This window comes from Belonocnema kinseyi, chromosome 2, assembly GCF_010883055.1.
Source record: "Belonocnema kinseyi isolate 2016_QV_RU_SX_M_011 chromosome 2, B_treatae_v1, whole genome shotgun sequence".
In the NCBI taxonomy this organism is placed as follows: Eukaryota; Metazoa; Arthropoda; class Insecta; order Hymenoptera; family Cynipidae; genus Belonocnema; species Belonocnema kinseyi.
In genome coordinates this window covers 166,033,151-166,050,107 of record NC_046658.1, presented here as the reverse complement: position 1 = coordinate 166,050,107, position 16,957 = coordinate 166,033,151, and positions in this window count along the sequence as shown.

The window sequence follows — 16,957 nt, the reverse complement described above, 5'->3', positions numbered from 1 at the left end:
AATAAACATGATTAGCGGCACGATTGAAGCATTGACCAAAGAAGAAATCGCGGAATGTCCAGGAACCACTGGCGAGCCAATCACAAAGTTTTATACAGTTTCACTCTCGCAAACCAGATTCAGCACAGCGTTAAACAATTTTTATTAACGCGCGCTTTAGAAAAGTCTGGGGCTTCGAGCTCGTTTAATATACTTTTTCCGCGTTAATTCATAGAACTTTTTAAATTGATGTTCAAAAATAATTTTTAATTTTTACAATTACATTTTTCACATTTCACGAAGGTTCTGCAACAAAGATATCAAGTGTATAAAAATTTGTATGTTACTGGATACTGTGCGATTTAAAATAAGTTTGATTTCAACCATTTTTAGGTTTAGTTATGCATTGTATTATAGTGTGGATTCCTTATGCAAAAAAAGAAGTAGATTCATTCTAGCGCGGCATCTGTTTTAGTTTTCTAATAAACAAATACGAGTTTTGTTGAATGTCAATTTTTGTCTTCAATTTCTTGCTCAAATCGACATCTTTTTTTGGAATTTCTTCATAGAATTTAAACAAACTATTTCTTATAGTATTCCTGTTATGAAAGTTGAAGATAGAAATTTTAATCTTCATTTATAGCAAAATAAATAATTATTTTTATTTTAGTTTTTTTTAGTTTTATTTATTGAAGAAAGTTTAAGCAAATAGAATCTTGCTGAGAAAAACTGATCATAAATTATAAAGATTTTTTCTGTGTCAGAAGTATAGATTGTTTAACCTAAAAAAGCAGTAGAATGTTCATAAGATGTATTGTTAATTAAATTCCTAATATTATAAAAATGAATTTTCCCCGTCAACACTGACCGCTAATAATTGGCTCAACATTTAGTGACGATAAAATAAGTTAAAATCAAAGGAAATTCTTAATAACTTAGTTCATCTAAAACCTAGGGTGCCAGACACTAGCAACATTTTATCTTACTCAGGTCTGGTTTACATGGAAGCTAGTCACACATTCGCTTTAAGAGACTCTAAGAATAATTCAGAACTAAATAAAATCAGGGGGGGCGTTCGTTCCGAACCTAAAATAACTTGGTTGAGCTATAATTAAAAAAAATAGGAGTAGTAATTTGTTTAACAAAGGATAGATGAAAAATACAAACATTCTTTAAAATTCAAAGCGGATTATTAATGACCCGCACAGGCCTGGGAAGCCTTTGTTGTCGGTGTCAGTATAATTTTCAACTTATTTAAATGTATTGTTTCAATCATTTGACGGCTTCCGAATAGATTGTACAGCCGTTATTGGATGATATGAATGTTTCAATTATGCATTTTTCAGGTATAAATATATAACTTTTGAATAAATACAACTTTGACAACGATTTCAAGCATAAAAAAAGGATTTCTTACAACATGAGCTACAGGGGGTTACTGCGAAAGCTGCAGAAACTACAACTTTGTAGTCTGCAACGAAGGATGTAGAATTTGATTTTTATAAGTTTATGAAAGTATGCCTCTTAATTATAACCTCATTTAAAACTCATAGCGTACCATCATATGATTGTGTGCTCAACCATAAATGTAATTCTATATTTCATTATACAAAATTAAGTTCACGGCCCATGGGTTTGCCTGGTAGTGGCTCAAATCATGGTTTTCATCTCTGTTGATCTTCTTTTTCTCCTGGCAGATATTGTCTAGGTAAGACTTATTCTCTTGCCAGACCTCATTATTCTTCCAGATCTCCACCGTCTTCAGAGCCAATTATTCGTGACAGATACAAGTCTCCTACTCTCGGGCAGACTTTATCAACCGTACTTAGATGAAGCTTTGAAGATCTTACGTTTATTTGGATGAGTATCCATAAATATCCGAAGCGGATATTCGAACGTCCAAGATACATATTTTTCCCGGATGAACCGGTGTTATTGAGAACCAGATAGTATGACCTTAAGGGCATGTGATACTTAGAAAATTGTCCATTTCATCAGTTTTAGGTTCACGGAGTTTTTTTTTTTTGTTATAATAAATATTTTGTCTTAAAAATTTGGGAAATGATAGCGAATATGCTAACGGACGTCCCCACACACTTTTTTTGTAGGCTAATTAAAAAAAGTTTTAATTTAGAAAAAAGCGATTGATTTGCATGGCACTTAGGAATCAGTATCGATTTTTTCTGTTTTAGATTCCCCCGGCTTTTTTTTCTAGATTAATCAATATTTTGTCTTCAAAATCTGGGAAATGATAGCGAACATGCTAACGGACGTCCCCGCACACTTTTTTTACTTTTTTCTCCAAACACAATATTTTTAGCCGAAAACTTTAAACTTAAAACTAAACATAGCAACTAATCTCCCGGAACTAACCTTTGTTGGCAGGCAATCAAAAAAGTTTATTTCATAGATAATTTTCAAATGATCGGAAAGGCAGAGATAAAAAACGACGTTACCTCAAAATAATGCACATGCATCAAAATTTTATTTATCACATTTAATTTTTTTTTGTTATCCCACAAAAAAGAGTCCGTGGACGTCAGTTATGATATTTTATAGCATCTCCGAATTCAGTTTTTAAAAATTTTCATTTTTGTGGAAAGAAGCCGGAGGAACTGTACCCGATGGACCACACGACGAAGTATCACATGCTCTTAAGCTCATGCCAACCTAAGAACAAATTTTATTATCGACGTATAATGGTGACGCCCGTGCAATATTGAAAAGATTAAACAGACAGTAGTTTCTTCGTGCAATATATAAACCTATTATATAGCTGTCAAAATGTGAGACAATAAACAGGAATAGCGGCGCTGTTGTAGAATTGAGTACATCAAAACCCGCGGAATGTCTAGTATCACTAGTATCGAAGAGATATACAGTCATATATCTGCAAACCACAATTTTTCACACCGCACAGTGGTAAAAATCCCCAAAAAGCTGGCCATGATTCATTAATGTGATCATTTTGGGATGAATTTTCTTATTCGGGGTTTTTTGGGGTCGCTGATTATAAATCTGATATTGATTTTTAAAAAACACAAAATGGTGGTTACAAAATGGTGGGCGATTCTAACAAATTTTGATTTTTTATGAAAAAAAGGATCACTTAGACGTTTTCGGGTTTGCTGATTACGAATCTGATATTTGTTTTTGAAAAAGCAAAATGGCGGTTACAATTTGGCGAAGGATTCTCACCAATTTTGATTTTTTTATGAAAAGAAAGATCACTTAGAGGTAGTGGGTTCGCTGCTTACGAATCTGATACTGGTTTAAAAAAAATGGCAGAGGATTTTCACAAATGACGATTTTTTTATATCAAAAATGATTACCACGGGGTTTTGGGGTCATGGATTACGAATCGGTTATTTATTTTTTTAAACAAAATGGCGGGTGTTTTTGTGAATTTCGATTTAAAAGAAATGGATCCCTCAAAGGGTTTATGGCGTCGCGGATTACGAAGCTAATATTAGCTTTACAAAAAAATACGCTTTTAAAATTTTATGACAGTCATGTGATATCACTGAAAATTCTTCTACATTTAAAATATTCACAATATTTCATAATATTTAAAATTGCTTAATGAAATAAGGTAATCAATATCCGATTTTTTACACACAAATTAAAAAATTTATTTTTTGGCCGCCATTTTGAAATTTAGCATTTAAGTAGTTCATTTATTGCCAGCAATACCAAAAATAACAAATTGAATAATAATATCGGGTTTCTCATTGTTTTTCTTACCTTAAAAATGGAATACCTGAAGAACATGTAAAAAAACCACGATTTTTGAGATATTTTGGCCCGCCATTTTGAAAGAAGGTAATTCTGAAAAAATTTGAGATAAAAGTACACATGTTAAAGATAATATGTGCCAAATTTGGGAAAAATAAACCCGTTTACGAGACATTTAGGTAGCCCGATTGGCATGGAATATTGGCATGGAATTGCCATCGATTGGCATGGAATTGGCATGGTCACAAAAATATTACTGCGCTTCTGCGGATATTAGAATGTAATTTGGGTTAGACAAAATGCATCAAGGTTCAGTTAAATTGAGGAAAACTTAATGGCATCCCCGATCACCCTGAGCTCGTCGACAAAAGCGCTCTAAGACACCTTGGTGTTCGTTCGTTAGGGTGGATCACTGCCACGGATCCGTGGCCAAGCCGGCAAGGTGGGTCCCTGTTTTAGCGACTTAGTGAGGTATAAGCTTTTTTGGTTAAATGGTGCTCGTGCAGATGACGCTCGGGGAATTCCTTAGTGTTCTCGAAACTTCTAGAAAGATAGCTGGCCAAAGTGGGCAAAGATGAGGAGTGTGGTGTTTCTTGAAGCTTCTAGAAACTTCGGCCTAATAGATGTACTACTCCTATATATTGCTAACTGCCCATACCTCGCAATAAATTGTAAAATGATAGAGTGCAGACTTATATTTCTGTCTCAAACGGAAATTTCTCAGTATTGTGCATGTTCTGGATAGGAATAGTGAACTATATACAGCTTGCCTCAGAGACAATATTTCGGTTTTTTGAAGCTTCTACAAAATTCCGCCTGATTGTACCATTTATGCAATACTGCTATATATTGCTAATAGCCCATACCTTGGAATACCTTGCAAAGAATAGAATGCAGACATATATCACTATCTCACGCAGTGCACAGAACGTTCTCATAATTGTGCCGGAAAGCTACATAGATCAAGCTGTCAGAGACAGATGGAGCCACTGTCTAGTGTTTTAGCACCTACGTAGTTCTAGCTGTTGCCGACAGATAGCGCCACTGTCAACTGTTTTACTATCTGCGTAGTTTTATCTGTCGCCGACAGATGACACCATCATTTAGTTAACAAAGTCGGTAAGTCAGCTGTCAGTAAGGAAGAGGACTGGCTCAGTGGTCTGCAAACTTTTTGTTTAAATAGCGCTCGTGAGGCCAGAGATTCTCCTTGTTTAATGTTTATGTTTATAAATATGTAATTTTGCCGGATCAGGAATAGACTGATCTGAAAAGATCAAACAACGATCTCATTTATTGCTGTTCGCACACTGTTTTTCTCAAGCGACAAGGCTATAATTACCCACTCAAAATGAGAAATCACGACACTTCAAACATTCCTTTAAATAACAAGGAAACTTAAAATAGCTTTGAAATAGGCGATGTCGAAAAATTGAATCGTTTTCAATCGCAGAAAATCTCATAAAGACGAAACATTATAACTTTAAACACCCCTGAATTTCTGAAGTTTCTGGAAATCTCTGGAATTCTATTCGTTAAATTTTCTGGATATGTAATTAGATATTATAAGTAATAGTTTTTACTATTTGTATTGAAAAATGCGTATGGGCAATCAATTGCGCATGTCAGTTTTGGAAAAGGTGCATTCAACTTTTTGTATGGTATGCGCAAGTGATTTAAAAAAAAAGTTATTAGTTACAACTATCCATGTAATTTTCTATTTTGAATAAAGGCTTTTTATTATTTATTTAGAGAATTTCGTATGATAACCAATTACACATATCCGTTCTGTAAACGTGCATTGTATTTTATATGACATACGCAACTGATTTTTTCCATTGATTTTCCAGCTGTAACCTATTAAACAATGCTTTTAACTTAATAGTAAAATAAAACATTTAATCACTTACGGAGCTCGTAATTTCTGAGGCATCTGTCACCGAGCTTTGATTCTACGATCATCATATAAATAAGTGATTGACACAGTTTTTGAGAACGCAATCAGTTTAAAATATGTAGGTGGTAAAACCGTGAACAGTAGCGCCATTTATCTGCGACAGATAAAACTACGTAGCTGTGCGGCACAATGCTAAGGACGTTATGTGCGCCATGTGGGATAGTATTATACATATTTCTGCACTTTATTTTTCAGCAAATTATTGTGAGGCGATGGCTGTTAGCAATTTATAAGAGTATTGCATATATGATGCTATTAGGCAGAAGTTTCTAGAAGTTTCGAGAACCCCTCCTGCTTTCTCTCTTAGGCAAACTGTGTATAGTTCACTACTCCTTTTCGGTGCATGCCCAATGCTAAGAACGTTCTGTGTGAGAGAGAAATATGTATCGGCACTCTATTTTTCGACAAATTTTTGCGAAGCATAGTCAGCTAGCAATGTAATAGGGAAATACATTCAGGTGAACACGCTGGGGCTTACTAAAAAGTATGTTACTCCGTATACATTCCCATAAGAATAAAACTTGTGTGTAAGGCGGATTGCATACTTTTTGGAAAGCTCCAGCCTGCCCACTCTGCATTTGATACTATAAGGCCGAAGTTTCTAAAAGCTTCTAGAAACTTCGGCTTTATAATACCAAATTTCCAGAAGTTTTCAGAACTCTTGGGAATCCACCGAGCTCCATCGACACGAGCTTTCCGTAACCAAAAAGCTTATACCTCACTCGGTCGGTTAAACAGGGACCCACTTTTCCAGCTTAGTCATGAATTCGTGGTAGTGATCTACCTTAACTCGGTCTTAACTTTATTAGCAAGTGTGGGGAAAATGCATCAAATCTTTTCCATCTCGAGTATCCGCTTCTGAAGCCCCGGATAAAAAAAGAACAAAAGACAAATTTCCTCAAACAGGTCCTCGACAGAGGATGCATGGCATCTTCCACATAATTGTGGAGGGCCTGTCAATGTCATATAAGCTAACGCTTGATTTTCTTAATTTACCCCCATTAAATTTGCCACAAGTGGTTTCATTTTGTCATGTCAGGACATGCCAATAGAGGTAAAAAACGTAACAGTATATTGATTTTCCAGTATAAAATATGTAATGTCATGCCGTCGGCCTTTTTATTAGTTTTTTAATCTAACAGTTTTAGAAATAAAGAGATAATGTTTAATATTGAAATCGCGTATCCTCATTCTCTACGTTTGATCACCCAGGATAGTGCAAGGCCCATTATCATAAATAAAAATATATCAAATAAATCTAAAATTGTGGAAAAAACACTGACGGATATAGTAAGTAACGAGATAATCGTCTGAGAATTCGGTAAAAAGCAGGAACTAGTTAAAACATCGGAAAGGAATCGCTTGAGATCATTCAGGCATATAGATAGCATGAAAGATGGTCGACTAACGCATCAAGTGTAGGAAGTTCAAATAAACGGTAGTGTTTGTAGAAATGTTGGAATGTGTGAGCCCAACTCTAATTAGCAGATACATAAGAACCCACGGGAACGCGTCTTTTAACGATATGCCTTACATTGCCAGCCGCTGCCTCCGCGGCTAACACCTAATACTTAACTACTATTTACAATATTTACAGTTTTCTTACACCTACTACCTCTCATATTTACAATATTTCCTTCTCCATTCCTCTTCCTCCTTCCTTCTCTGCTTCTCCACCTTACCTAACACCCCCTTCACCCAAGCTACTTCCGTTTTGTCCCCCCTTTCATGCAACAATACCGCCATACTTATATCACTCCTCTCCACCTCTTTACATTCATTCAACCAGTGCTCAACTTTTTCATTTCCCTTCCCTCACAATTCACACATTCTTTTCTCTATAAAAAGCCAGAAGCTCTTAAAATTCTTCATTGAAGCGCATCTCTTTCTCGCTATAAGTTCCTGAATTCCTTGCTCTCCTTTCTCAAACAAATATTGCACTATTTCCCTCAGCATAATCCACACACAGTTCCCATTAAATCTTGACTCTCTTATTCTCTTCTCTCCTTCTGCCTTCTCTTTCTTCATGCGCTTCTTTGGAACCAACTCATATACCTTCCTTCCTCCCTCGTGTATCCTTCTCATTTGATCCATCTGCAATCCATTCTTTCCAAAATACCTTTCCGTTTCCACCTCCATCTTTGCACCCCTATGTCTGTTTTTCTTCTCCCACCAACACTCCCTAACCAGCTTACCACCCCGCTCTTCCAAAATTTCTCCTCATATTTACACGCTCGACTCCCTGTTATAATCTCTAAACTCTTTCTTACTGTCTTGCTCCTAAGAATATTGTTCGGCGTATTCCTTACCAACCCCAGTGTCCACTTTACATGCCTCTCCTGTATCCTGTTTACCTCCTCACTCATCTTCCACCTCCACTTCGTAAAATAAGGCAGTCATCACTAGTAAATCAAACAATTTCATTCTCCTTACAAAATCATCTGCGAACGACCTCTTCCCCAGCCCCCACACCTACCTCATCATCACAATTGCCCTTCTCACTCTCTCTTTTATATGACCATCCACTTCCCCACTCCGTGAAAACAGTAAGCCCAGGTACACAAGCTCTTTCACCTCCTGTACCGCATTTCCCTTCCACTTCCACTCCCTACCTTTTTATCATCTCCTTTAAAACCTCTTAATTCTTTGCTAGCAGCAGCATGTCGTCTGCATATACGAATGGCCATATCCTGACCATATTTCTTCCTAAACACCTTCTTTTGCACACAAACTTTCCCTTTCTCTTTTAGAGCTTCCCATATCTCGTCCACCGACTCCCCCTCAAAGCTTACGTTGTCCAACTGCTCCTGATAATTCTCTATCGCCTCTCTCGCCCATAACAACCTTTCCCCTAACGACCAACCTTGCATATTCATAATCACATAGTCTATCACTGATACACCTATCTTACTCACATACGTGTATTATCCCTCTTTGTCCTTTGTTACTATATCATTCGTCACCGCCTAGCCTATGTACTCCATCTACTCTCTTAAAATCTTCCCCTCTTTATTTATTATCTTATCCTTCAAATTTCTATTGAAGTTCTCCCCTTACCGGTACAGGCCCTCGTCTCCCCCAATGCCCTCATTAAGCCCCCCCCCCCTCCCAGTACCAGTATACCCTCACCTCTTTCTTTCGTAGTAAGTTTTCCACTCTTTATTTAATTTTTTTCATCCCATCCTTATTGCACACAGCATCAAACTTATACATTACTCCTCTTATCTTTACAGCCCACATTTGCATGCTTCCGCCTCTCCCTGCTCATAAACTTCTTCCTCTAATCCATCCCTAACCCTTGTAATAATTCCCCCACTAGCCCATCCTTTCCTCTTTACTTTAATCGTCTCCTGAATCATCCACATATACCCCCTTGGCAACTTTAGCTCTACTCTATCGCATTTCTTTCTCTCTACCCACGTCTCTACCAGTCTAATCACATCAAATTCCTGAATATGCCTCCAGGAAATCTTGATCTTAAAGTAAGTTGCATTATAAACTGGAAGAATTTTTTGAATTACGACGATCTGAAGTATTAAAAATGTTTTCCTAAAACATGAGCTCTTTTGGGTTACTGCGAAAATGGCCAAAGCTAAACCTTTGGTGTCTAAAGAAAAATCTGTAGTATTTAATTTTCTAGAAGAATATCTACTTTCAATAAATGCAATTTGTTTTCAAAGTTTCTATGGGTGGAAGTCTATAAATGAGGAACAAAATATAGGCGTTTATGGAAGTATGCCCCTCACTCGTGATGTACCATCATATTATTGTGTACTTATAACAGAAAAGTAATCATGTATTTCTTGGTTTAGGATTAAGATCATAGCCAATGAGTTTTCCTGATGGTGGCCCTGATCCTGGTTTTCACTGCTATGGACCTTCTTCCTCTTCTATTGACACACTTTTTCCAGACAAGGCTCATTCTTTTGCCAGACCTCATTATTGTGCCAGGCCTCCCCATCAGCAGAGCTATCTTTTCGTGACAGGTCCAGGTTCCCTACTTCCAGGTAAACTTTTTCAAGCACACTTGGATTTAAATTTGAAGATCTTGCACTTATTCGACTTATTTCCCATAAATATCCGCATCGGATATTCAAATTCTGAAAATACGCTTTTCATTCAGATAAACCAATTCCATGGGAATAAAAAATCATGCACCAAATCTCATATCAACCGGATAACAAATTGTATTATCAACGTCTAATGGCGACGTTTCGTGCAATATATAAACCTATTTTTCCGCTGCTAAAACGGGTAAAACTAAAGATGAATGGATACGTGCTGAAGAATATCTGAAAACAGAAACTTACCACAAACGTTCACAATTTGTGTGCAATCTAAAAAGTAAATTGATTTAAATGGAATTACGTTCATCACATCAAATAATTTATTAAAGGGGATCCAAGAAGAAAATAGTACGTACTAAAACCCGAGCTAGAATCAGATAATTTCGGGACTATACATAGGACTCAGATTAAAGTTTCGTAAAATCTGATAACAACATAGTTTTATTTTAGATGAGGTTTCTAAAATGATCAAGTCTGTTACGTTTTTATGTGGCAAAGTCAAGTAATTAGCCCTTTACATCTTGTTATATATAAATGAAACAACATAATATTAATAAAATTAATGTTTTGCGATACAAACATATCATTCGAAAATTCAGTAGTGATTGAAAATCGAAGTTAAAGAACGATCCTTTTGTTGAAAGATGACCTTTTTCTCTGCGTATTTCTAAAAAATTAGTTGAAAATAATAAATGAATGAATATCTTTGCCTGAATTCTTTAAATTTCCGAAACTATGAAGCTGTAAATATAAAGCATTACTAAGATAGTTATTTCAGGTTCAAATCAGTGCGATACCAAATTATGTTCGTTTAAACTGACTCTTATCAGATGTAAATATCTCAGAAGCACAATGTTGACGTCTTCAGCCTAAAAGATAAAGACTATAGTATAGATTGTGTAACCTAATAAAGCAGTAGAATATTCATCAACTACATTGTTACTATAATTTACAATTAAAACTTTAATCAGTTTATTCTGTATGTAGATAAAATGAAAATTTTCTGCACTATACTCTTATGCTTGGTCGGTATCTTAAATTCCATTGCTAAATATAATAATGATATATATCTATTATTTTCGTGAATATTATTTTGAAACTGTAGGCAAATCAGAATTTTTTTATCAATTGAAGAGCACAGAGCATTTTTTGAAGTACCATGCGACGTAAAAACTGGCATTTTCTGCACGCGTTTGAGTAGTATGGGATCGTCCACAAATTACGCAAAATGTTTTTCTTTTGTTTAAATAAAGACAGACATGACATTTCTGTAAAGTGGAGAAGTACACAACGATATAAAAAAAAACATCTTCCGTAATTCGTGGACGATCCCTATGTCAATAAAAGTACTTTTTCGGTGTCAAAACTTCGAACCGCATTATGTTGTTTTTGACCTTGGAGTAACAGCATGATGCAATAGCTTTCAGTGTCGCAACGTAAGCAATTTTCTGCGATGAACCGGATCTGCCATCAGGCTTAGCTTAACGGTTCCTTGTTTGGCCCTAACCGCAAAAAACACTATTAGATCGTTACAATGGCCTATTTTGCTGACACAAAATCGAACTAGATACAGCTTGATGCGTTTTTACGGGCACTGAGTCTAATCAAACTATTTTATGAGCTAATCAAATAAGAATTCATTTAAAACCTCAAGATGACTAAATATAATTTCAAAGAACACCTCAAATCCATGGAAATGACATGTTATATACGCTGAAGCTAGAACCTCACCGCATTCATATACGATCTCGGGGTACTAGAGTCCACCTTTACGATTTCGTAAAACTTACTAGATTACAATATATTCTTAACCTCAAGAAAATTAAATCTTACTTAAGAAATACCTCTCATTCTTTAAAGCAGCTAATTTTGTCATTGAAAAAGAAAACATTTGCATGTTTTGCACGTCGAAATTTTTGTAATCAGGGTCACAATTTATATTTTTGTGTTTTATTCTAATGAAATTTAACGTGCAGTTAACATCAATTTACCAGAAAAGTACTGTTTAGTCTATTTTCTTCCTACTATACCGTGTTGTTTTTTCTTTAAAGTATTTATAAAAAGGGTTTTTCTTACGTTGCTTCCCTCTCAAAATCGTTTCTCTCTTTAGCATCCAGTAAAAATCAGCCATCATGACTTCATCCCATCGATCCTGATATCGTTGTTCCATTAATTTTTTCTCTTAATGAAACCGTTCTCATTCTTCTTTGTAGTAAGATGCAGCATTTTCGGGAAACCCACGCAGATTTGAATCAAGAAAGCGTAATTCTAAATTAATTAAACATTTCAGATTTTGAAAAATTTTTAACCATCTTGTCCACGATTTTTGTGTAGTCGGGACTTTTATAGTTACCTAGGAAATTCGTCGCTGTTGCTTTAAAACTTTTTCAAGCAACAGAAATAGTTAGGAATCTTTGCCATATATACGGAAAGCATTGGCCATTTGTATGTGAGGCTCTAACGAATTGTTTAATTAGATTAAGCTTGATGTGAAGGCGTGGAATGAGAATTTTTAGAGGATTAACTAGTATTTCCTGGATGATGTTATGGGAACCAGGTTTGAAGGATTCTCTCTCAGAGCAATACTTTTCCTGTAATGGTTGGTTTAATCTTTGCTCTTTCACAGGCATAAGATGCATGGCTCTATCGTGAAACCTTATTGTTGTCATAGTATCATTGTATCATAGTATAATTTCATGTGAGATTTCCTACTAATTTTTTTTATCAAAATTTTTTTCCTTATTCTCGAATGAAAAAAAATGAAAAGTATTTTTTTATTTTACTTAGTCCACGTTTGATGATTAAAAATTCAGTTTTTCAATCGTTTTTTGCAATAATTAAAAAAAAAGATTATTAATATTACAAAATGTCCATCTCCAAATTGAATGACTTTTTTGTTATTTTCAACTGTAGTATCCCGAATCCTTTATTCATTGTTGAAAAAATTATTTGAAAAACTGAATTTTTAATCATCAAATGCAGAATTTAAATTAAACTATATCGCACTATTTTTTGTTATGATGCAATTTTGTTAGTTAGAAAATTGGACAATTTACGAAACGTCTGAAAAAACCGATTTTTTTGGGAAGTGATCTTTCAACTTTTGTATTGGAAAAAGTGCGTCATGATTTAATATATAAATTCATGAACAAGAGTAATTTGTAACCATTTTTTAGTTAAAATATACGGTGAGATGATGATGTGATGATATATTTATACCTTTATAAACAGCATTCACGCAGAATCTTTTTCTTTTTTTGTAAAAATTCGCTTGACTTCCCATGACCTTGTTAATATGAATATATCATGATACGTTAATTTCAGAGTACCATTTCCCGGGAACAAAAATTAAACTAGGCAGTGTCAAAAATATTCTGACGCAAGGAATCGTTTTCTCGGACTTGCGTTACAAAATTTCTTCGAGAAAGAACTATAGGCATTTATGGAATTAATTTACCTAATTGCAAACTCATCTATAAATCGTGGTGTACCAACATGACTTTTTTGGAACAAAAATTTAATCCTGTATTTCTTGTTTCAGAATTAAGTTTGCAGTCAAAGCATTTGCCTTTTGAAGAACCTAATTCTGGTTTTCATCGCTGTGGACCTTCTTCTTCTTCTTCTCCTGCCGAACCAACTGTTCGTGCCAGGTCGAGGTCTCCTACTCTCAGGAAAACTTTTGCCAACCTACTTGGATTCAGATTTGAAGATCTTTCATTGATTCGACTTATTTCCCACAAAAATCTGAATCGGAGATTCGAACTCCGCATATACGTTTTTCCTCGAGACAAACCAATTGGATTGAGGAAAAATGCTCGGGACCTAAATCCCATGTCAACCGAAAAACAAATTGTAATATCAACTCCCGAAGGCGACGTCTTTGCAGAATAAATAGAGGAATGTCCAGTATCCCCCAACGACCTAATCGCAAAGAATTATGGAGTATTACGTGTGTACACCACAACTATGTTGTTAAATGAATCTCCAAAATTACAGTACATATCGCAAATTTCATATCATATGATATTGTGACATAAAGAAATCTGATTTCAACTTTTTTATGTTAAGTTCAGCAGTTAAGCGTTTCAATTATAAAACCGTTCAGTTTACATTTCATAATTTAAGGATCTTATAAATACTAAATTTACCATTTTTAAACGTACATTTTCAATTTAAAAAATTAATAATGCAGTTTAGACGACTTGAGATATAATTTTTGCTGTTTGTTGAACTAAGTTTTTAATTGAATTGTCTACTAGTATTATTCTTGCAAACATTTAAAAATGTTGAAACTCAATGTATCCTATTTGATAAGAAAGCTCCAGCTAATAAATGCCTATGGTTTCTAGAGAAATACAAATTCAGTTCAAATTGGTTTGGAAGGAATAACGTACATATCTATTCGGAGTTCTCAAGTTAATTGAAAATGATTTTTGATATTTACTACCAGTATAAAAAATGTTCAAAAAAGTTTTTTATTTGTGTTTGTTATTTTATTTCTTACAACATCATTTATAACTTGTCATGCATCAACATTCTTTTGTGTAGGTACTTAAAACAAAATTGTAACCATGCATTTTTTCAGGAATGAGTTCGCAGCTGACAAATTTGCCTGGTGGTGACCCTAATCCTGGTGTTCATCACTGTGAACCTTCCTATTTTTCTTCTTCTGCTAGCAGACATTGTCCAGACCCAACTCAGTCTCTTGCTAACCCTCATTATTCTGCCAGGTCTCTATCACCTGCTGAACCACCTCTTGGTGACAGGTCGATCTGTCCTACTCTTAGGCAAATCTTTCCAAGCCTACTTGAATATGGATTTGATGATCTTGCTCTTATTCGACTTATTCCTCATAAGTTTCCGGATCGGATATTCGATCTCCGAATATACGCTTTCCCACCAGATAAACCAATTGGATTGAAAACAAAAAATGGTTTCCTCGAACCCATGCCAACTGGAGACCAAATTGTATTATCAACATCCAATAGCGACGTCTGTGCAATATAACTAAAATCAGAAAGCAGAAGCACGAGTCTTCGTCCAATATTTAGCTTCTTTTGGGGATCATAGAACGAGTGAAAATAAATATGAATAGCGGTGCGATTGTAGGAATGACCACAGAAGAAATTGCGGAATATCCAACAGCCAATACCGGACTGACCAAAAAAAGTTATGGAGTATTACGTCTGTAAACCGCAATTTCATAACAGTGTTCACAAATTTTTTTAAACGCGCGCATCAGACAGATTTGGCGCTTTGAAATCGGCCATTCCGCTTTTCTCGCGTTTGTGCATAGACCTTTCAAAATTGAAGTTGAAAAAAAATTTTTTACGTTTACAATTACATTTGTTTACATTTTACAATTGTTTTGAAAAAAAGATATCCAGTTACTTTACATAAAAAAATTTATATTACTGAATACTGTGCCTTTAAAAATACGTTTGATAAGATAGTTTTTAGGTTTAATTATGAATAATATTATGAATTACATTATCGCCTGGACTTACCATGCAAGAACAAAACGTAAATTCATTTTAGCGCGGCACGGATGGCCGCTAGGGACGAAATATCCCAATTAAAAAATTTAATTGTAGGGTATACAATGACTCTCTTTTGTCTTTACAAGAAAATCGCGGCTTGTTTTGTTTTTTAACAAATTGCAATAAGGCAGTTTTTTTAAAAGTCAATTTTTCATTCGATTTTTGCCATTACTTCGTGCTCAAATCTACATCTTGTTTGGAATTCCCTTATGAAATTCAGAGAAAATATTTCTTATAGTATGCCTGTTATGAAAGTAGAAGATAAAAATTGTAATCTTCATTTATGAAAATTTCAAAAATTATTTTCTAAGCTTTTGAAAAATTCGTGCCTTAAAAAATTTGAGCATTTCATATATCTAAACAAGTTAAAGCAAATAGGAACCTGCTGGACAGGAGTTATTAAAAATTGTATAAAGAAATTTTCCGTTATATTTGGCTCAAAGAAGTGTGTGAACAAGTTGTTTTTCATGAAACTGATTCTTATGAGATATAAGTATCTCAGTTGGACAAAGATGACGCCTTTAATCTAAAAAATAACGACTACAGTATAGATTGTTTAACCTAATAAAGCAGTAGATAATTCGTTAGCTTTATTGTTAATTAAACTTCTAACTAATACATTCAGCAATTGGTCCTCCACTTTGAAAAGATAAAGTTTGTCTGTACTCTGCTATTATCCTTGGTCCTAATCCTAAATTCTATTGGTGAATATATACTAATATAATATATTTATAATTTAGGTAAACATATTATTTTGCCAGGCACATAAATACTATATAAATAAAAGTCAAATAATTCCGGAAATCATTTTTCTCAAACCAAAACAGAAAATTTAACCTTTTTAATTCTAATCGCAAAACTTTAACTTATAATTACTTTGTGTTTTGAATGTTCAATCAAAATAATTTAATTTTAAAGGTTAACAATTGAAAGATTTTCCATTTTCAACTGTGAAAATAAAGGGGTAATTATTTTCTATTTAAAATTTTTTTTTAGTTTATTTTGACGCTAAATCGTTATTTTTTAAACATAATTGCAACTTTCATTTCTCATCGTTTTAGAAGGTTTTACTTTGAAGTATTCCATTCAATTTTCTGCTTTGGCGCCTTTACAATTACATTTTCTCAACTCTAAATGTAACAATTTTGGAATGAAAGTTTTAAATTTTAAAAGTTTTTGTTGTGCTAACATCACAGTTGCTGAAATCCACTCTTAATTTACAGGTATAAAAACTTTTCAATAAAAATAGTAAGAAGGAAAAAAAGATGAGAAAAGAAAGTAGGGAAGAATGGAAGATTTGTTACTGGAATATAGCAGGATTAGAGAGAAAGGATAAGGAGTTTATGAGAAATTTGACACAATGGGATCTAGTCATAATGATGGAGACGTGGTTAGATGAAAAGGGATGGGAAAGAGTAAGGGGAAGGTTATCAAGTGGTTACAAATGGCAAGTGCAAAATGCAAAGAGGAAGAATAAAAAGGGCAGGGCAATGGGAGGAATGACGATGGGAGTAAGGAATGAATGTATAACAGGGAAAGATAAAAAAGACAGGAATGAACAAAAAGAAGGAGTAACAGTAGAAGAGGCTATGATGGGAGGAGAGAAATGGAAAGTAGTGGGGATTTATGTGAACGGTGATATGCAGGAAAAAGCAGAGGAGATTAAAGAAATGATTGAAGAA